This window comes from Zingiber officinale, chromosome 3B (genome assembly GCF_018446385.1).
Source record: "Zingiber officinale cultivar Zhangliang chromosome 3B, Zo_v1.1, whole genome shotgun sequence".
Lineage (NCBI taxonomy): Eukaryota > Viridiplantae > Streptophyta > Magnoliopsida > Zingiberales > Zingiberaceae > Zingiber > Zingiber officinale.
This window is the reverse complement of record NC_055991.1, coordinates 129,535,821-129,555,471: the sequence shown is the minus strand read 5'-3', so window position 1 is coordinate 129,555,471 and position 19,651 is coordinate 129,535,821.

Here is a 19,651-nt window from a genome sequence, read left to right as displayed (position 1 = left end):
CCCAAAAAGGTCAAGTGTCTCGCCATGTTTGATCTGGGAGCCGATTTTAGAAACAAATATTTAATCAATTTTGTAATATGAGTTGGACTTGGATCAATAGTGTTAAGTTCCGATTGCGATCTAAGTCTAAACCATTAAGAACAGATAAGTTAAATTTGAAATCAATAATGTTAAGTTCCGTTTGCGATTCCAAATTTAATTTCTAAAGAACACAATAGGTTGTTAGGAAAGGTTCAACACTTGTACAAAATTTTTGTACAATGGAACCGGTACGATCTTTCTAGGACCAACCAACAACTGGTCCTATGTCAATTTTAGGTCTTTTGATCCATCAACCTATTGTGTATTAACATCAACCAATTTTACATAAAATTGGCTCATGGACCTTAGTAATTATTAAAATTGAAACTTTAACATTCTCAAAAAGAGAGAAACTTAAAGATCTCAAATATGATGTGGTTGAGTGATTATCATCTTCATATCATTTAAATTGAGCTTACAATATTATTTCTCGTGTCTAAATCATGTTCAAAAAATAACTACTCTTAATGCAGTATATCGTAATGATATTTGAGGGTATTGACACATTCAAGAGACTAGCCCGAATACTTATCAGCAAGAACCTGAAAAACCAAAGCAAAGACAAGTGTCGTAGTTAATGAACAGTGACGTAAGAATTTCCATGAGACGCTGTTAATCATATAAATTATTAGTTACACATACAAGGATTTTTTTTTGGGAAAGAAAAGTAAATAATTTGGAAAATAAGCAAACATTACAAAATTTCCTATATTTGATATTAAGATGGTCCATTAACAAGACCAAGCCTATACAACAACATAGAAATTTACAGCTGATTGTCTTTCTGCTATAAGCTTACAACATAGTAGATATATAGATATCTAAAATTAAGTTATCCTTACAAGAACAACATAATCTATTATGATACTGGCTTTCTGTAATTAGTTCACTGGTAATCCATCACCTTAATTTTGGTAATTGTTATTCATTTTCCTCTTCCCAGTAACTTTACTCCTGTCGTTATGAATCTGTAAACTTTGTGACTAAGAATACATTAATACAGCGTTTTTTTATGAAATAATTGCCCTAACATAACAAAAAATGAAATTATGATAAGAAAAAAGGTTCCAACTTGAGGTTAACGATAGTCTATGAGAACATAAAAGAAAATAATGGAGAAATATGTGTGCCTTTTACCAAAGAGAACTGGTTTTAGAATTTGCTCATGGCCTCAGTTGTGTCATATAGATAAGTGAATTTAGTTTAAGATTTTTTATGGTTGAGGCATCAGCTAACTTAGTATAAACCACAGATACTGGTTGAGGCACTTAGCATAAACCACTGATCAGCTTGGTAGAACTCACTGATTTCTCATTCTATTGCTCAAAAAATTGTTCATGGAATTCCTTGAATTCACTAATATGGTGTTGTTAATTCTTTGATTCCATTGTGGGATACCGGTTAGAGCTCTACCGGGTTGTGATTATTGTCCTCATCTTCTCCTTTTTAATCACAAAGCTAATCTTCATCATGATCTCCTTTAGAACAGCCTCAAGATCGTCCATGAGAGTGATCTGACCCTTGACTCCTTAGGTGCCCAATGATGTGCCAGTGATTGTGAGTTGAGTGGCAGTAGCAAGGTGTTTGGTTAAATAAAAGGGTAAGGGATATATCTGCCATTTGGTTTTCGTTTCTATCCTGCTCCATCCTCTCTTTCCTATATCTCAAGTAGACAAGTTTTTGCTCCCATCTTTCCTCTCCCTCCCCCTCCCCCTTCCATTCCGACCTTCACCTCCCTTCCATTCAATTAGACTCCCTTCGAGCAAACATAGCCTTATACATTAAAACAACCACATTGTGTGGGATTAAAAGTTCAAATACCAAATAAGTGTTTGTATAAAAGCAGCAATAAACCCAATGTGGTATGACCCTTTATTGGAATCTCATATTGACGAAAGCTTCGTGCACCAGACTATCTTTTACAAAGGTAAATAGTGAACTGCACAAAAAAAAGACAGTTAGCATCGAACTTTCAGAAAATAGATCCACAATTGCTGGCATGACAATTTAATATTCAATAACTTTATTCCACCAAATAAACTTTTTTGACCTTTGGAAGGAAGAAGAATAGGAACTAGAATTCATTTCGTCACATTAAGCATATAGAGTACCTGTAGTAACTTCACAAACTCCTCTGGTTCTTTACTAGGCGCATTCCACGGCCTCCTCCACCTGCAGTTGCCTTCCAGAAAGTAGAAAGAAAGCGTATGAAACCACATCAAAGAATTCAAAATTTTTTAAGAAGATGAAAGGGTTTAATTTAGTTCTTCAAATATTCTTGGCAGATTATAACACAGTGAGCAACTGAGCCCAAGGATCAATATCACCATATGCTATGAGTTCTTTACGAGGCCTTCTATACCAAACAACATCATGATATAAAAGCTAAGAAACTTACAATGCTGATAAGGAAAACAATGGAACAGAGTGAACTTGAGAAGAACGAAAAGAGAAACTCATTTTCTATACCCTAGATGGGTTCATCAGGTGTTGGACTATGTTGGACCATGTGTTCAATCTTCAATGTGTATTTTCATATCATCAATAGTAAAACCAAAGAAACCATGCTCAGAATCATTTTCACATGAATTATCAAACACGAGTAATGATATAATGGTTTCTCTAGTAAAGTACTTTGCATGAAACAACTAGACCCTAAGATTAAAAAAGTTGTGGAATCTTGCACATACAATAGCAACTCCATGACCACCAACCTCCAACACGTGTGCCAAAAGATACGAAATGATTTTCTAAACATAATATTCCTTCACATATTAAGAAGTTGAGCAATGGGTAGAAATATCCACAAGAAAACTAAGTGTAGAGTTGTATTCCATTGCACAACAGTTTTCTAATAAAAGTACTCAGGCAACTCATAACTACTGTAAGCCCATCCCATCAGTCTCCCAAGATACAAGCACAGAGCTATTCAACAAAGGGATATGATCCATGCCTGAAATCCTCAGTCCATGTTATACAGAAAATCAAGTTATTGAAAAGTTAGTAGAGGACTTAGTTTTCACATTTGCTTTGCGAGAATTAGCATAAACCTAAGGATGCATTTGGAGAACAAAGTACCAAGAGTCATGTATCTGACCTAGCAAGACAAGGTGGATTGGACTACCCTGTCCTACCTACATCTATTCCAAAAGGAATACTTCTTAAACTTTCACTAGAAAACTACATTGACATTTAGGTGTATCCTTTCTTCAAGTTCATCATAATTAGATGTTACATCACTTTCAAATGTGAAATACTATTTTTGATCAATGCACTTGGCAGTTACAGCCATAAGTCCATAACCAGCTTATTATAAGAAACAGAGGTAGTAAGTATAACCAATGATGCAATCAAAAAATGTAGGTATTAAAATAATAAAACATGTCTCGTCTATATGAACCATCACAAGTTTTTATGAAGTTTCTTGATAGGAAGAGGAAATGTGATGAGAATTACAAATCAACATGTCTCATCTATATGTACACCAGAAAATAATGCCAAGTTACTGCAGTGGAGTATCTTGATCATGACTGGAAAGCCAATTTCATTGGCAAGCTTCACAGCTTCCTCTGTTGACTATAATGCTCAAAAGGATGCTAGGGATTAGTTCACCAAGTCAAAAAGGATTGTTCTTACAGATTACAGTCCACTAGCAATGCCAGCTACATTTCTAAAGCAAACTAACGTCCACGAAATGATGCTTTAATACCTTCTAGGAACACATGCATTCTTCATTGTTCACCTAATAGGAGATTTATCCCCCATTACTCTAATGCTGTCAGGCTGGAAAAAATTGCAGTATCACAGATCACTCAGTCAACAGCAAAACTTCCTAAGAGATTGATCAAGATAAGAGGTTGTGATTAATCTCAAACAAATAACCAAGAAAAATATCTTGATTATGAAACAAGCAGTCCCATAGGCGAACACTGTTCTCAGAGTTGCATCCTAGTATCCTTATATCTCTATAGAGCCAGTGAATGCATAAGAAATTGGAACATGATGATTGGAAAAGATCATTATACACTATGTAACTGATTCTGAATATGTGGATGAAAAGTACTGGTAAAATTCTTCATTCACAATAAAGACAACCCAATAAAATCATCATTTAACCAATGTAAATTTACAGACACCATCTTTCTAAAGACTTCATTGCACTCACATGGGAAATGATATCATATAATGTCAAATGTATGAAGTTGACACTCTTGATGCAAAATTATTTAAAAGAAAAATTAATCAAACAAACAATGTATATGTTTTTTCTAGGGTATAGATATCACAGAAAATTTTAATAATTTATAATGTCTAACATCTTAAACCCAATAGTTCACCCATCATCATAAAGGATTCTTACATTGGGGCCAATGAAGTTGATGGCATACTGTTTGCAGGTGTCAACAAAAGTAGCATTCTCGGACAGGAAGCCATAACTAGGATGTAACATAGTACATCCACGATTGATGGCAGCAGATAGGACCTTTTCAACCGCCAAGTACCTATCAAACAGTTAACAACATAGACAAAATAGAAGTGTGAGATTCTTTTACTGCACCAAATTAGTAGCACAGACCTTACAATGAATGGTTGCATCACTATTACAGCTACAAACCGCCATTTGAGCTACTTATTAAGATTTTTTTTCACAAAACTGCATGGAAACAACACTCACGATTGACTGCTTGGACCTTCACCAATGCAGATAGCTTCATCAGCTAGCCTCACATGAAGAGCTTCCTGATCTATTGTGGAATGTACAGCAACACAAGGTATTCCCATTTCATGTGCAGTTTGAATCACTCTAACAGCTATTTCTCCTCTATTAGCTACCAGAATCTTCTCAGCCTGACAAGTTGCACAAAAAGCTTCACCATGATTGTTTGATCTCCTGGTCACGCAAACAGTTCTTCTAGAAGACATATATTGCTGAAATTTGAAGCCCATCCCAGATTAAATCTGCAGCTCTTTTTTATTCCTCCAGAAAATCTTGGAAACAAACCCTTCAGATAGAGGCATCATGAATTAGGTGATAATAGGCCAAAATGTCATACCTTACAGACATGAGAGTTTCACAAGATTGTATTTTCATGTGGAACCGTCACATCAGCGGCCCCCCTAGAGCCGGTCCCACGGATATGGAGGGAGGTAAATGCAGGTACACAGGTGGAAAGTGCATGGCGGAGACGTTAACCTCAGACAGTGACACCCCGGGGATCGACCCCTGGACCTTTCAGCCACAGAACCATGTATTCCCCATCTGTGCTACGCCCTGGGGACCACAAGATTGTATTTTCATGGTCTATCTATAGATGCAGATGACTCTGGAAGATTGTAAACCAAGGTTTCAACTTTTATTCAAAACACAAAACAAGGAAAGGTGCAGCAAAAAAGTATGAACGATAAGCAGAATATACCTAAACAAACTAAGATGCATAGTTACTTAATTTTGTGGTGACTTTACATGTGTTAGAGTTTGGTGATCCGAATTCTACTTTGGATCGGCCCAGAAGTTTCGCGGTGTGACATTATGGATTTACAACCCATTAAATGGATCTGATTTTTCAATCCATATTTACACTTACTTAGCGCATCTGCAGTGGGAGATTTATAGGATGCAATTTATGCTATAAATCTCTTAATATAAACCCCTCCCCCACTACATAGGTGGGGTTTATAGTTTTTTTTTATAAATCTATATCAAAATCTTGGGACTAGGTTTATAAAAAAAATAGTGGAGAGAGGATAGAGAGAGAATTTTAAAAGAAGTGGAGTTTTTAAAAGAAAGAGGTTTTATGATAATAGAGAGTGATTTTTAAAAAAAGTAAGATTTTTAATTTTTGATGTGACAATGATGTGGCAGAGCATAAACCTCTTTAAGAGGTTTACGACTACGGATGCCCTTATAAAGTGTATTTTTAGGGTACAACAACATAACCTTCTTTAGCCATTGTTTTTCCCTTTTCTTTGATAATTGTACCAAAACTTGTTTGACAACAAAATATTCTCTTCTTTCTTCCTATGGTTTTTCCTTGTCAAGGGTTTTCCACGTAAATGTGCGTGTTCAAAATTTTGTTTCTTTTTGTGCTTCATTTTTCGTTTATTGTCATAAATTTCTAACAAATTGGTATAAGAGCCTGGTTTATTTTCGGAGTTATGTCGACCATGAAGTACGATATCCCACTATTGGATTGAAACACCATATTTTCATTGTGGCAAGTCAAGATGCGAGTTGTTCTAGCACAGATGGATTTGGATGATGCTTTGTTCGGGTTTAAAAAGATGTCATCTTCATGGACTAATGAGGAAAAGCCTTATCTTAGATTTATCTGCATTTGTCGAATCAAATTCTCCGAGATTGTTTGAAAGAAAAATCCATTGCGGTGTTGTGGTTGAGATTGGAGCAATTGTGTATGACAAAAAGTCTAACTAGCAAACTGCACTTAAAGTAACGTCTATATTCTCATCATATGGCTAAAGGTATATCTTTAGAAGATTATTAGACTATTTTTAAAGAAATTATCTTTGATTTGGAATCCTTGGAAGTTAAATATGACGAAGAGGATTTAGGTCTGATATTGTTGTGTTCGCTGCCTATCACATATGCTATTTTCAGATATACTATTTTATACAGTCATAACTCCCTAACTCTGGATGAGGTTTATGATGCTTTATTCTCTAAGGAGAAGATGGATAAGCTTGTCGGTGGATCTGAGGCCAAAGGTGAGGGTCTTGTTGCACGAGGGAGACTGCAAGAAAGAAATTCTAGTGGTAATAACAGAGGTAGGTCAAAATCCAGGAGTAATAAGGTTAAGGCGTGTTGATATTGCAAGAAAAAGGGTCATATTATGGCAGAGTGTTACAAGCTAGTGAATAAGAACAATGAGGCTGACGAAAATCAAAAGGGAAAACAACCTAAGAAATCTGGTGAAGCTAATGTTGCTAAAGATCAAGTGATGGGAAACTTCTAGTTGCGTCTGATGGTGGTTCTAAATAGAACGGCGAGCGGATTCTTGATTCTAGCTGTACGTTTCGTATGTGTTCCAATCGAGACTAGTTTCCAACATATGAAACTGATTCTAGAGGTACTGTTTTGATGGGTAATAATGCATCTTGTAGAATTGCAAGCATTGGAATAGTCAAAATTAAGATGTTTGATGGAGTTGTTCGGACACTAGGTGACGTGAGGCATGTCCCTGATATGAAGAGAAATTTGATCTCTCTAAGTACTCCTGACTCAAAAGGGTACAAGTACACTAATGAAGGTGGAGTTGTGAAGGTCAACAAAGGTTCTCTTTTGGTAATTAAGGGATATAGAAAAATTGCAGTTTGTATGTTCTATAGGGTTCTATAGTTATGGGTGATGCTGCTGCTGCTAGTCCTTTGTTATCTGATAATGACATCACGAGGCTTTGGCATATGCGTCTAGGTCACATGAGTGAGAACGATATGATTGAATTGAGTAAGAGAGGACTTCTTGGTGGGCAAAGTATTACGAAATTGAAATTCTGTGAGCATTGTGTTTTTGGTAAGCAGAAAAAAGTCAAGTTCTCGGTAGGCATCCACAACATGAAGGGAACACTAGACTACATTCACTCTGATCTTTGGGGACCGTCCAGGGTGCCTTCAAAGGGAGGTGCATTGTATATGCTCACTATTATTGATGATTTCTCTAGAAAGGTGTGAGCATTCTTTCTAAAGTAGAAGAGTGATGTGTTTCCTACTTTCAAGGAGTGAAAAATTATGATTGAAAAGCATACTGGAAGGCGAGTCAAGCGTCTTCGAACAAATAATGGTTTGGAGTTTTGTTATGATGAGTTTAATGTCTCATAACACAGTTCGACGTAACCCTTAACAAAACGGTGTGGCAGAGAGGATGAATAGGACTTTAATGGAGAAGGTTCGATGTATGCTCCTCAATGTTGGTTTACCAAAGTATTTTTGGGCCGAAACTGCTAGTTATGTTTGTTATCTCGTCAATCGCTCTCCGTCAACCGCTATTAACAACAGAACTCCACAAGAGGTATGGTTTGATACTCCTGCTAGTTATTTTGATTTGAGAATTTTTTGATGTTCTGCATATGCTCGTGTTGATAATGGAAAGTTGGAGCCCTGGTCTATAAAGTGTATTTTTATAGGTTTTAAGTCTAGTGTGAAGGGATACAAGCTTTAGTGTCCAGAGACTAGTAAAGTCGTCATCAATCGAGATGTTGTTTTTGATGAGACTAGCATGTTTGATAATCTCTCTTCCCTACATATTTCTGAAAGAGATAAACAAAAGTTGAACACACTGGTGGAGCATCAGATAGGATCTACACCTACTCTGGAGTCTAATTCAGATTTAGTGGATACTAGTAGCTCCTCACATGCATCTCCATAATATTCCATTGTGAAAGATAGGTCTTATAGAGATATTAGGCGTTCTTAGAGATATGCAGAGGTTGATTTAGTTGCTTATGCGCTAAATGTAGCTGAAGAGATTGATTCCAATGAGGAACCTGTAACATTCTCAGAGGCGGTTAGCTACGATGACTCTAGTAAATGGATGATAGCGATGCAGGAGATGAAATCACTTCACATGAATAACACATGGAACCTAGTGAAACTACCTAAGAGTAAGCAGGTTGTTCGGTGCAAATGGGTGTATAAGAGAAGAGAAGGTACACCAGGAGTTGAAGAAGGTACAAGGCAAGGCTTGTTGCAAAGGGCTACAGTCAAACTCCTGGTGTTGATTTTACTGATGTACTCTCTCCGGTTGTGAAACACAATTCCATTCGGGCTTTACTTGGTGTCATGGCATTACACGATCTTGAGCTTGAGCAGTTAGATGTGAAGACCACGTTCCTGCACAGAGAACTTGAAGAAGATATTTATATGCAACAACTAGAAGGTTCTGTAGTCTTAAGAAAGGAGGACTACGTTTGTCAACTGAAAAAGTCACTTTATGGTTTGAATGTAGAAATCTAAATGCATGAATCAAAACATAAACAGTAAACACTTATAACGATCTCCTGTAGATCTGCAATCGGCGACGGTGTGATCTTCAAACTTGTTGTCGGAAGAACAATTACAAAATTGAAAGTTCTCCGCAATTTCACAAATCAAATCCTGCAGCCTCGGATGCTACAACTCCTCAACTCTTCCACATCCCATCGATGAAAGACTTGGACGCCTTATATAATGGGAATACCAAAGGGTATATTAGTAAATTGCCCCTTGGAAATATGGACAACGTGGATACCATGGGTAGCCCACATTCCCACGTTCCGATTACCAACATCTCCCACTCGTCCAAGTCAAGCTATAATGACCAAATTAGAATCAAGTTACAAAGACTAAATAAGTCACATAGACTATATAAGAGTTTAGTTACAAAGACCATATCAGAGCATCCAACTCATTGGTTATAAAAGAGACCTTGATAACAGAAGATATGCTATGACACAAAATTAAACAAAAAATTAAAACTTTTATAAAATAAAATTTTAAACACAAAATTAAAACTTCCTAATTTGTTTCCGGAATTTTTTTAAAATAAAATTTCTCTTTTTAAAAATTCCCTTCATGGTTGGTTATAAAAGGAAACTTTTATAAATTAAAATCTCTCTATTAAAACATGTGGATGATTATAAAAAGGAAAGTTTTCTCCAAAATTAAAATATTTATTTTAACTACAAATAAGGAAAGATATCAAACCTTTCTCTTAATCTTTTAGAGAAACTATAAAAGGAAAGATTTAATTTTAAAACTCTCTTTTAAATCATGGCTTCCACATAAGGAAAGATTTTAAAAATAAAATCTTTTTTATTTTTATTGTGGCCGACCACCTAAGCTTGGGCTCCAAGCTAGGCCGGCCACACCTCAACCCATCCAAGCTTTATCTTGGCCGGCCCTTGCTTGGGCTCCAAGCTTGGCTTGGCCGACCACCTTGGGATGGGTTAAAAGGTGGGTTTAGGTGGGTATAAGACTTTATAAATAAGAGGCTACGACAAGGACCGAGAGGAGAATTGGTTTTGGTCTCCCGATGAACTTGAGCTTCCCGTGTTCGCCCCGAACACCTAACTCGAGTTCATCAATAATATCTCATTCCACTAAAGAGTTATTATTGCACTACCGCACCAATCCCATAATACTATGTGGGCTCCTTCTTATCACGAGTATGTTAGTCTCCCTGTGTTTAAGATATAGAATGCCCACTAATTAAATGAGTTACTGACAACTCACTTAATTAATATCTAGCTCCAAGAGTAGTACCACTCAACTTCATCGTCATGTCGAACTAAGTCCACCTGCAGGGTTTAACATGACAATTCTTATGAGTTCCTCTTGGGGACATCATCAGCCTAGATTACTAGGACACAGTTTCATTCTATAATCAACAACACACCATATAAATAATATCATTTCCCAACTTATCGGCCCTATTGATTTATCGAACTAAATTACACCCTTTTGATTTCGTAGAACAATAGCAAAGAATCATAACAATTTCGTAGAACGATTTGTCAACACAGAGGTAAGTTTTAGGGATTTCTCATGCTTGAACAGAGAATATAAACCTCATCATATAATTCAAACATGCATCATCATGCTTTAGAATGCATACTGCTCTAATACCATTATAGCAATCTAAATGCATGAATCAAAACATAAACGGTAAACACTTACAACGATCTCCCGCAGATCTACAATCGGTGACTGTGTGATATTCAGACTTGCTGTTGGAAGAGCAATTACAAAATTGAAAAGCTCCCCGTAATTTCACAAACCAAATCTCGCAGCCTCGGATGCGACAACTACAACTCCTCAACTCTTCCACACCCTGTCGATGAAAGACTCAGACGCCTTATATAATGGGAATACCAAGAGGTATATTAGTAAATTGCCCCTTGAAAATATGGACAATGTGGGTATCATGGGTAGCCCACATTCCCACGTTCCCATTACCAACATTGAAGCAGTCACTGAAGCAGTGGTATAAGAGATTTGATGCATTTATGACCACTCATGACTTTAGGAGAAGTAGTTATGATAGTTGTGTAGGAACTTTCAAGCCGCAAAAACCGCTTTTTACGTTGCGGAAAATCTCGAAGTTCTTGCCACAGATCCGTGCGAAGATAAAAATTTACATATACTTAGTTTTCTCCTAGATCTACACTAGATCTACATGGTAGAGATTATACCTTTGTAGCGAAGCCCTTCGCTTATCCCGCTCATCCAAAAGTTGCCGGATCTCGTAGAGTGTCAAGTGAACATTCCTCTATAAGTATCCACACGGACAAAAGGTGGAGAAAAATCACTTAGAGTGTGCTAGCACTCTTGGTGGTCACGACAATGGAGGATAGGGAGAGAGGAGTAGAGAGGAAGAAGAAGAGAGAATTAAAGTTAGCACACACTTGCACTTATTCCCCTTTTAAGTGGTTGGCCACTCATGGAATACCAAGAGTCATGACTCTTGGTCTTCCTAATGAGGTGGCACACACTTGATGTAGCCTTGATGATGTGAAATATCATCATTGGCCGGCCCCATGCCAAGTCACAAATGATGTGACATTTGGTCAAGTCAAACTTGACCCTTCATCTTCCCCCTCAAGTCAAGTCAAACTTGACCTCTTATCTCCCATGGTTGATCAAATCTAACATTTGATTCAAGTTAATGAATCTCTATTCATTGAATTAAATTAACTCAATGAATCCAAGTCTAAATTAGACTCATTTGACACATCAATCAAATTGAGTCCAACTCAATTAGTTTAATTTGGATTACTCTTAATCCAATTTGGTTCATCATATGAACCTAATCCTCTTGGTCCATCATATGAACCTAATCTCCATCTAATTGCCCTTTGTGTGTGACCCTATAGGTTCTTGTAACGTTGGCAATGCTCCTAAACCCATTTAGAAACATAAGTAATGAGCGGTATCTAGCAACACATCATTACTACCCAAGTTACAAGAATGTTGAGATCCAACATCACCTTTGTGACTACTAATTGTGACTCTCACAATATATGATAATGTCCTTTTATCATTGACATCTAGATTGATTAAATTGAGGCATAGACCGTGTCATCCTCTAATTAATGTATGTCTTGAACTCCAAGTAGACTCACTCTAATCAAATAAGCTCAATATCTTATATTGACTCATTTGGGCATGACCATGCACTTAGTGGTCTCACTCTATCAAGAATCATGATGTCACTCCCGTCATATAGGAGGGATAGATCACATCTACATCACTCACATCCCTCCACATAATTTGTTGCACACCCAGTAATCACCTTTATAGTCCACCCAGTTACGGGTGGCGTTTGACGAAACCAAAGTATGCAACTCCTTATGTAGGGAACCATAGTGACTTTAAGTCCAAGGACTCATAGTCATACTAATAGTCACATGAGAAAGTATATGACACTCATATAACGATTCATGATACTTTCTTATGGCGGGTCATTCAGTATACATTCTCCAATGCATGTCCATGTGTCAACTTGATATCTTTATATTCATGACTTGTGAGATCAAGTAATCGAGTTGACCTATATGCTACTCTCATCGCATTAACATTGTCCATAAATGTTAATACTTGACTAGAAATGATTAAGAGTAGTGTTCTCTATATCATCTCACTATCAATTCAACCAATCGATTGATATAGATAAGAACCTTCTACTCAAGGACGCTATTATACTTAGCTATTTGGCACCAATACAAGTAAGTATAATAACCATAAAGAAATGTCTTTATTAGTATATAGGAATATGATACATCGAGTTCATACAACAATCATCATATGATTGACTCTAGGACTCTAACTAACAATTTCCCACTAGCACTAGTGCCAATCAGTGTAGGCTTTATGACCCAATGACCTAGTGTGACCATCATACTTTCTCTGTGCCAAAGCCTTGGTCAAGGTATCAATGACGTTAGCCTCTGTAGATACTCTGCAAATCTTCACATCTCCTCTATCGATGATCTCTCGAATGAGATGGAAGCGCCATAGTATGTGTTTGGTCCGCTGGTGTGAGCGAGGTTCCTTATTTGTGCAATTGCTCCATTGTCGTCACAATAGAGCTCTATAGGATCGACTATGCTAGGAACCACCCCAAACTCAATAATGAACTTGCGGATCCAAACTGCCTCCTTTGCTGCTTCTGATGCAGCAATATACTCGGCCTCTGTTGTAGAATCAGCAACTGTGTCCTGCTTCGAACTCTTCCAGCTCACAACACCACCATTCAAGCAAAACACGAACTCAGACTACGATCTATAATCATCCTAGTCAGTTTGGAAGCTGACATCACTGTAACCCTTTACAGCTAGCTCGTTATCGCCTCCAAATATCAAGAAATATTCTTTAGTCCTTCTTAAGTACTTAATAATATTCTTGACCGCTATCCAGTAACGCTCACCTGGATCTGATTGGTATCTGCTCGTCATGCTCAAAGCATACGAAACATCAGGACGAGTACATAGGATGACGTACATGATAGATCCTATGGCTGAAGCATAAGGGATCTTATCCATGCGGTCTCTCTCATCTCTAGAAGAGGGACTTTGAGTCTTCGAAAGACTCACACCACGTGACATCGGCAGAAATCCTTTCTTGGAATTCTACATGGCAAACCGTAGTAATACCGTGTCAATATATGTACTTTGACTTAGGCCAAGCAATCTCTTAGATCTATCTCTATAGATCTTTATACCTAGAATACAGGTTGCTTCACCTAAGTCCTTCATTGAGAAACAATTCCCCAGCCAAGTCTTTACAGATTGCAGCAAAGGGATGTCATTTTCAATGAGTAGTATGTCATCCACATACAATACAAGGAAGACAACTGTGTTCCCAACAACCTTCTTGTAGACACAGGGTTCATCTTATTCTTGATGAAACCAAACTGTTTGATTGCATCATCGAATCGAAGATTTCAGCTCTAAGAAGCTTGCTTTAGTCCATAAATGGACTTATGCAGCTTGCATACTCTGCCAGTATGCAGTGGATCTATAAAACCCTCAGGCTGTGTCATGTACACATCCTCGAGCAAGTTTCTATTCAGAAACGCGGTTTTGATATCCATCTGCCAGATCTCATAATCGTGATATACTGCAATAGCAAGCATGATTCGAATGGACTTAAACATCGCTACTAGAGAAAATGTTTCATCATAGTTAATACTATGAATTTGCTTGAAACCTTTAGCTACCAAACGACCATTATAGGTAATAAGTCCATCCATGTCAGTCTTTCTCCTAAAGACCCACTTACACCCAATGAGTTTGACGCCTTCAGGTGGATCAACCAAAGTCCATACTTGGTTGGTGTACATGATTCCATCTCGGATCTCATGGCCTCTAGCCATTTCTCAGAATCTGGTCTCATCACAGCTTCCTGATAGGAGGTAGGCTCATTCTCAACGAGCATAACGTCATCATGGTCAGACAAGAGAAATGAGTATCTCTCAGGCTGACGACGTACCCTATCAGACCTGCGAAGAGGTAGGTCTACTTGAACTGGCTGTTGTTCCTCAACTCCTTGTGGAACAATCTCATCATCCACAACATTTTATGGTTCCAGTTCAACTTCCATCAATGCTTGAGTGTTATGGTCCATATCTTGAACTTCTTCAAGACCGAACGTACTCCCACTAGTTTTTCTAGAAACAAAAGTCTTTTTCTAGAAATACTCCAGTCTTAGCCACAAACACTTTGTGTTGACTGGGAATGTAGAAGTAATATCCCTTCGTTTCCTTAGGATATCCTATAATATAGCACTTATCGGATTTGGGTCACAGTTTGTCCGAGACTTGACGTCGAATGTAAGTCTCACAACCCCAAATCCTCATAAAATATATTTGGGCATCTCTCCCCGTCCATATCCTATATGGTGTCTTTATCACAACTTTGGATGGAACACGGTTAAGTGTAAAGGTTGTTGTGTCTAGAGCATATCCCTAAAAGGACATAGGAAGATTTGTGTGACTCATCATAGACCGTACCATATCTAATAAGGTGCGATTCCTCCTTTCGGATACACCATTCCACTGTGGTGTTCCTGGAGGAGTGAGTTGGGATAGAATCCCACACTCAGCTAGATAGTCACGAAACTCATGGCTAAAGTATTCACCACCTCGATCTGATCGAAGTATCTTAATACTCTTGTCTAGCTGGTTTTGTACTTCATTCTTGAATTCTTTGAACTTTTCAAAGGATTGTGACTTATGTGTCATCAGATACACATAAACATATCTACTGAAGTCATCAGTAAATATAATGAAATATCTATAACCATCTCTGGCAGTGACATTGAAAGGGTCACATACATCACTATGTATAAGTCCTAACAAGTCAATCGCTCTTTCGCTATGTCCACTAAAGGGAGTCTTGGTCATCTTGCCTAGTAGGCATGACTCGCATGTCTCATATGATTCGAAATCAAATAAGTCCAGCAAACCATCTTTATGGAGCTGGGATAAGCGATTCTCATTTATATGACCTAAGCGACAATGCCAGAGATAGGTTCGGTTCATATCATTTGACTTGAACCTTTTGGTACTTATGGTATAGATGGAGTTCTCTAAGTCTAGAATGTAAAGTCCGTTCATCAGAGGTGCACTACAATAGAACATATCGTTTAGATAAATGGAACAATATTTGTTCTTTATTATAAACGAAAAGCCTTTCTTGTCTAAACAAGAAACTGAAATGATGTTCTTTCTAAGAGCAGACACATAACAATATTCATCTAATTCTAGTACAAGCACAGAGGGCAGAGATAGAAAGTAAGTTCCTACAACAACAGCAGCAACCCGTGCTCCATTGCCTACTCGTAGGTCCACCTCGCCCTTCGTCAATGCCCTGCTATTTATCAGCCCTTGCACATTAGTACAAATGTGAGAAGCACACCCGGTATCCAATACCCACGATGCAGAAATAGATAGATTGACTTTTATAACATATATACCTGAAGTAGAAGTCTCACTTCTCTTCTTCTTAAGATCTTCCAGGTATCCTTTGCAGTTCCTCTTCCAGTGCCAGGTCTGACCCCAGTGGAAGCAGGTAGCATTCTTGGCAACCCCTCCTTTAGGTTTCATTATCTTGCCTTTGCCCTTGGCTTGGGACTTTCTCTTATCTTTAAGCTTGCCCTTGCCTTTATGCTTTTGCACCATCAAAATGGAGTTGGTCTTTACCTTCTTAAGGTTGAGCTCAGGTTGAGCCCAGCAGTTCTCAACATGCTTAGCAGCTCAGGCGTGACTTGTCAATTTCGTTCATGTTGTAATTCATGGAAAATTGACTGTAGCTCTATGGCAAGGATTGCAAGATCAAGTCAGTGGCCAGTTCTTGGCCAAGTGGAAATTCCAACCTCTATAGGTTTTCTATGTACCCAATTACCTTGAGCACATATGGACCTACGGGAGTCCCATCTTGCATCTTGCACTGAAACAGTGCCTTGGAGATCTTGAATCTCTCGTGTCTCGCTTGTCCTTGATACAGTTGATGAAGATGTTTAACCATATCATAAGCAGACATCAACTCGTATTGTTTCTGAAGCTCAGAGTTCATGGTCGCGAGCATGAGACATGACACATCTAATGCATCATCTTGATGCTTCTTATAAGCATCTCGGTCAGCTCACGTGGGAATGGCAGGAGGTGCCTCCGGAATAGGTTGATCCAGGATGTACAGTTTTCTTTCTTGCGTGAGAACAATTCTCAGATTCCTGTACCAGTCCAGGAAATTAGTTCCATTGAGCTTGTCCTTGTCAAGGACAGAACGCAGGAAGAAAGTGTTCGTGTTTGTCGACATGACAATCTACAATAGAAATAATGCAGAAAGTAAATATCATATTTCACTTATCATTTAATTATGCCTTTAACTAAATGATGCTTCCACTGAATTATAGGGCTTTTGTAGAATCAAGTTATGGATGTGATCAAATCACACTACTAGATTCTTACCAATTAGTTATAATTCTCGTGGGACAAGATCCACATCATACTATGACTTGAGTTAGCTTTGGCTAAATCGCCCAAGACTTAGTATGATCGGTAGATAACGAATTATCAATTACATCTCTATGCAACTCTTGTTTATAGGACCAAGATCCTCATTTATAAGAAAACTTGAGTTAGCTTTGGCTAAATCACCCAAGATTTAATATAAATGTGATTTTTTATCCTATCTTCCAACCGTTGGAAAATGCCTATAGTTATACCCAATCAAATTGAGTTAACTAGTTATACTCAATCTAATTGAGTTTGTACTCACCCAAGCTTTGATAGGCGGGACCAAGATTGTCCCTCCGCACTCTACCCAGATAATATGCGTTGCTCTGCTTTGACAGATTCAACAACAACAAATTAAATGATCGAGGTAGTGATGGGTATTAAAATATGGTAGGCATTTCGAGTTGACTCGTTTAAAATCTAATCTAATCGTTAATGTGTATCATATACGCATCAAGGCACTAATTACTCTACAATAGCATGCATCACATACACACAAAGAATATATCAATATTCAAAAAATAATGTGACATGGTTATGGCCCTACTACGATCCTCTCTAGCCAAAGAGAAGATCGAATGGTCAACCTAGGGATAACACATTCTCTAAGGTCTTCATTTGACCACCTTGTGTTGTCGGCTCCCTTATTGTAACTCCATCTTTGATTGTTCATTACAAAAGTGAAACTCGAGTTACATTCGAGTCTAAAACTATTTTACAACAGGAATATTAAAATAAAGAGGGCACGACACACAGGTCGTGTAACAAAATACAACACTCACAATCAAATGACGGCTCGCAGGCCGTATTATAAATTACAACACATAATTTCCAATCATATTGGATTTTTTGGGCCATAACCATGAACACATCTCACACATATTCAAAATATGCATTTTTCATAAATTTTCATAAATTTACTACTATTCTAATAACTCTTTATGAGCCGCAACTTCGCGGCAGTCTAGTTTGTTGATTTTCGGCCGAGGTCAAGTAACAACTCCCCTTGCGGGGTTAGGGGCAGTACCCCTACTCACAAAATTAATTTTGTGAGTGTTACATAGACCTTACAGTACCTAAAATCATTTAGATCACCGATTTGGCCGAGACCAACTCGTTTGCGAAAATTTTCTCTTAGTGGCCGAAACCTCCAAGTGACTATACACTTGTTGTTTTGCCCTCAAGAGAAAAATACTCATAAAATGTTAAAATTTAGTAAATCTACAGAAATTTACAGATCTGCAAATATCCAATAAAATGCAAATAAAACTAGTATATGCTTCGCACGTGGCTCTGATACCACTGTAGGAACTTTCGAGCCGCAAAAATCATTTTTTACATTGCGAAAAACCTCGAAATTCTTACCACGGATCCGTGCGAAGATAAAAATTTACATATACTTAGTTTTCTCCTAGATCTACACTAGATCTATATGGTAGAGATTATACTTTTGTAGCGAAGCCCTTCGCTTATCCCGCTCATCCAAAAGTTGCCGGAACTCGTAGAGTGTCAAGTGAACATTCCTCTATACGTATTCACACAGACAAAAGGTGGAGAAAACCCACTTAGAGTGTGCTAGCACTCTTGGTGGTCACGACAATGGAGGATAGGGAGAGAGGAGTAGAGAGGAAGAAGAAGAGAGAATTAAAATTAGCACACACTTACACTTATTCCCCTTTTAAGTGGTCGGCCACTCATGGAATACCAAGAGTCATGGCTCTTGGTCTTCCTCATGAGGTGTCACACACTTGATGTAGCCTTGATGATGTGGAACATCATCATTGGCCGACCCCCTGCCAAGTCACAAATGATGTGACATTTGGTCAAGTCAAACTTGACCCTTCATCTTCCCTCTCAAGTCAAGTCAAACTTAACCTCTTATCTCCCATGGTTAATCAAATCTAGCATTTGATTCAAGTCAATTTAATTTAATGAATCTATATTCATTGAATTAAATTGACTCAATGAATCCAAGTCTAACTTAGACTCATTTGACACATCAATCAAATTGAGTCCAACTCAATTAGTTTAATTTGGATTACTCTTAATCCAATTTGGTTCATCATATGAACCTAATCCTCTTGGTCCATCATATGAACCTAATCTCCATCTAATTGCCCTTTGTGTGTGACCCTATAGGTTCTTGTAATGTTGGCAATGCTCCTAAACCCATTTAGAAACATAAGTAATAAGCGGTATCTAGCAACACATCATTACTACCCAAGTTACAAGAATGTTGAGATCCAACATCACCTTTGTGACTACTAATTGTGACTCTCACAATATATGATAATGTCCTTTTATCATTGACATCTAGATTGATTAAATTGAGGCATAGACCGTGTCATCCTCTAATCAATCTATGTCTTGAACTCCAAGTAGTCTTGAACTCCAAGTAGACTCACTCTAATCAAATAAGCTCAATATCTTATATTGACTCATTTGGGCATGACCATGCATTTAGTGGTCTCACTCTATCAAGAATCATGATGTCACTCCCGTCATATAGGAGGGATAGATCTCATCTACATCACTCACATCCCTCCACATAATTTGTTACAC